A 4,851-nucleotide genomic window follows, 5' to 3' on the forward strand; every position below is an offset into this window, starting at 1 on the left:
AAATGGGGTTGTTTAGTATGTGATGAAGAAATCTGTCTCTAAGATTGAGACATCGAGACAAGATGGTTATGTAATGATGGTAATAATTATAAGAGTGTAACCGAAGGATTTTTTTTTTTACTTTTGATTAAAATATTTTAGAAAACTTCAATATTTTAAATTCACATATGCATTTCTCATGAAAAATTTAATAGCACTTTAAATTTTTAATTTGAGTTATTCAATCTGTTAAATAGTACTTTATTTGCGTAGTTGAATATTTTATTTATAAAATTATATTGATTAAATTATTTTTTTATAATTAAAAAATATAAATATTATTTCAAAAGTTATATACATGTATCAAAATAATATTTAGTGTATAAAAGTTAAAATATTAAAATTATTATTTTTAATTTAAGTGTACAATTATTAAAAAAATAAAATTAAAAGTGTCGCAAGATCGATTTTAAAATTTAGGGTGCCACAAAATTTTTTATTATAAGATTTTTTTATCAAAGTCAAGGGTTGAATTATGTATACACGGTCATTTTAGAAACTTGCAAGACATTCGATGGTCATGACCAATTTCGTGAGGGGAAGTACAAATTAACTCGTGAATTTTGATGAAAAAATCTTCTGCCACTTTAAAATTGACTTGGTGACACTTTAGAATTCACTTTTTATAATAATTCTACACCTCCTTGCTACTAAAAACAATAATTTTTAAAATTTTTTATTTTTATATATAAAATATTGATTTAGTATGTGATTAATAAAACTTTTAGAATAATAATTTTTATATTTTTTAACCATCTAATAAATATTTAATCAGTCTAATTTTATAAATTAAAGTATTGAATAGGTCAAATAAAATATTTAACATGATTAATTATGGAGACAATTGCAATTTTGGTGTATGAATTTTGCAATTTTTTCTATTTTAGTGCATGAATAAAAAAAATTTACAATTAAACGGTTGAACTCCCCATAATTTTGGGATTAAGTGAAATTTACCTACATGGATCCCTCGAATCCTACAGAGATGGCTGGACCCACTTTTTTTATTTTTTTAATTATTGATTAGGCACCAAATAAGATGCCACGTGGGCTGGCCACGTAGATTAAAATTCAAGAGCATGTGAAACGGCTTATTTACCGTTATTTTGAAAAAAAAAAAAAAAAAAACATGGAGGAATAATAATCAAAACAAAACCATCAAACAAACAAGACCACATGCAAATCCATGTCATTTTTGACAAATAACAATCAGGAACTTTTTGACAAATATCAATCGTAAAAATGGAAAATCACAGCAAATTCTCACTAAAACCACCAGCGACTGTCACCACACAAGCCCCCACCGGACCTCCGCTGTAGCCGACGTCCAGGGTGGCCGAAAAGTTGATTCTTGCCAGAACTATGCGATTCATACATCCCCACACTCGAAATTTCATGGGAGCTCAATTTTGTCGTCCGTTTGTTGAGCCAGTGGCTAGTTTGACCGGAATAGGCACCGACAGTCGCTTGATGCCGCCATTAATGGTGGTTTCACCATTCGAGCTTTGTTGTCGGAATTGACAGAGGGGAAACGATCGCACAAGTGAGGGGAGTCGATCACTTCTCGTCCTTCACGTTGAAACTGTCAGAAACGGCAAGAAATCGCCGGAGATCGAAAAGCATGGACTATCGACGAAAATAGGCCTGATTTTCGTCAACGGAGACTCTTTCTGCATGCAAGGAAGCCGAAAACGTGAACAGAGCGTGAGAGGTTCGACCGCCTCTTTTCTTCGTCGATTTAATGTCCGGAATCGGTCTGGCGGTAGTGGACAGGGACGTCGCGCGGTGAAGATCGGGGAGAGAGAGTGCGAGCGAGAGAGAGAGAGGCGTTGAGATGGGTAACTGAGAAGGTTAAGGGTCTTGTAGGGGGTAAATAGGTCATTTACTACACCTTTAAGTTTTAATCTTCGTGGCAACCCACGTGGCATCTTATTTAGCGTCTAATCAACAATTAAAAAATAAAAAAGTGGGTCCCATGAATTCCAGCGATCCATATAGTTAAATTTCACTTAATTGTAAAATTATTAAGAATTTAAATACTCAATTGTAAATTTTTTCCATTCATTTGTCAAAATAGAAAAAATTGCATAGTTCATACATCAAAATTACAATTATTTCTTAATTTTATAAATTAAAATAAAAATTGAAGTGTCACAAAATTTACGGTGTAAAGTATAAAGTAAATTTATGTATTCAACAATTTAAGGTAAGTTTTGATAAGGTAAATACAATATTTCATCATTTAATTTTGATAAATAAAGACAAACTGAAATTCTAAGTTTTTTTTAAAATCACTCAAAATTTTATATTTTGAATAATCACATATCATTAGACTCAAAAAGCGCTGTGTGATGATGTGGCGATTACATATCTAAGTGGCAAGAAATTTTGCCATATAAGAACTGAAATAACTATCAAACCAATCAACTCTGGATGCCAACAAAACCCACAAGCTAAAATCAATACAAATATCCCACACAACAAGTGCTCCTATCAAATATTGAAAGAAAGAAAAGAAACTATCATAGTTCTGAAAAAAAAAAAAGCTTATTTGCATCTTCAACGAAAGGTCCATTATTCTAAATCTGTTAAGAAAGCAAATAAAACTGAAAAAAAGAATTCTGATCTATTACTCTAAATCTATTAAAGAAGCATGCAAAACTGACAAAAAAAATCAAGACCCAACGAGGTTCTTCCTTGCAGATGAATCTATCAACAAAGTAATAACTTTTTTTTATTTATTAGAGGCTTTGAACTACGATAACATTTTTAGCTATATAATAGAGATATCTCTTCCCTTAACCTACTAAATTAGTGAAAACTTTTATAATTTAGAGGATTTGAACATGAAATCTATCATTTTTTACATTAATTAGAAAATTAATTAGTGTTTTGATAACTTTAGAATTTTCTTTAGAGGAAAAACAAATGATAGATCAAATTAAAGCCGAGCAGTTCTACGCTGGACTAAATTGGTTTGGTTTGGTTTGGTATGACCAAATAGATTTTATAGTGACCAAAATCAGACCAAATACTGTGAAAAGTGGTTTGATACTCCGGTTTGGTTATTCCGAATCGAATAATCTATTTTGGAGCAAAAATTAATTCAATTAACTATATACAAAACCGAACCAAAACCAAAAACCGAACGATTATCACTATTCAAACCAAACAATAACTGAATTTTTTTTAATTTATTGAACCAAACCGAAATGAGTCAGTTCCATTCGATTTTCAAGTCACCCAAATACTGCTCACCTTTAATCAATTGAAATTAGCCGAGATTCTTCTATATCTATTTATATGGAAGTTTGAGACACCTTGTCCACCAAGTTAGTAGAGATATCTTAAGAAAGATAAGATGTCTAATTATGCATACTTGGTTAGTTGTATCGCTGATTCAAAATTTTTAAGATGTCGAATCTGGATAGGTCCTTAAAGCACCGATCTTGGTTCCAGTGTGGTTCCAATGATTTTGACATGGTTCCGACAATATATGTATTATTTTTTCAAAAAAAAAAAAATTTAGTTATAAGTTTGTCCTTTTTTGGTAAAAATTAATATGAATTTGAAAAATGATTTTTTATTTTAAATAACTTTTAAAATGCTTATACACATATACAAATAAAATTAACTTTTCAAATAAATACAAAATAAACAAATAAATTATGATTTTATTTTATCTAACTGTTATTAATTAAATAAATTAGTAGAAAATTTTGAAAGCGAAAAAATTCTTTTGAACAATGTAATTTTGGGCCAACTAAAAAAAGAAAATTGTTAAACTCTCATTTGTATGAAAAAATATAATTTTTAGACTAAGTATTTTACGTTTTTAGACATTTAACTTTTTATTAAGTCAAGTGTATTACACAATCGCAGATTTACTTAAACTTTTAGAGGTGCATAAAATAGACTAATAATAGTGTATTGGATTAAGATTGTATTAGATTTTAAAAGAATTGTCAAGTTTGATGGAATTAAATAATTTTTTAAGATTTCTATAGATTCCATTAAAATTCTATAGAGTTTTATGGAATTTGTGAGATTTTTTTTTTTTATAGATTTTGATGAAATTACAATGATTTTTTATATATCCAATCAAAATAAATTTCGAAATCTAATTGAACAAATTAAAATGTTTTTTAGGTCAATTGAAAAATTGAAAAATAATAAGGGACCAAAAAACAAAATGTGTCATCTTCTCCGAAATTATTTTCTTCTTCATTAAAACCTTACTACCGCCGACAATGAAAGGCTTGCAATGGCTGGCATCGCCGCTAGTCATCCTGCGCCCCCAAAACAGTTACGATGTGGTCAGAAGACTATAGACTTCTCATCCCATGACTGAACAACGATCGTTTCGTCGGAAAAATATATAAATTTAAAATCAAAAACTAGTAACAACTGCTAGCCAGGACCTATGCCAGCTACTGGAACTCGTTCAAGGAGGCAGCGGACCTTGAGACAAGCCCGATGCATGGTCCACCGCCTGCGACACACAGAGCTTGGCAGTCCGGCCACAACAGTGGCAGACTGTGTTGGCTTAAACTATAAAAATATCCTGAATTTTATGACCTGTAAAATCACTCTAGTTTAACATTTATATCCGGGCATCACAGTTTTGAAATTTAAATATATTGACATCCTAAATTCAAAATTGATTTAGAATTTTGAATAAAATAATATATTAGTGGGTTCCACTAGTTAGCCTTGGATTAACTTAGCCATAAACACTCTAACGTCGTATAAATATTGATCTCTGTTAGAAACAAAGCACCTTGTCTTCCCCTATCACAACTGAACTACATC

Source organism: Jatropha curcas, chromosome 9 (genome assembly GCF_041381405.1).
Source record: "Jatropha curcas cultivar XTBG-Jc1 chromosome 9, XTBG_Jcur_1.0, whole genome shotgun sequence".
NCBI classification, from domain to species: Eukaryota; Viridiplantae; Streptophyta; class Magnoliopsida; order Malpighiales; family Euphorbiaceae; genus Jatropha; species Jatropha curcas.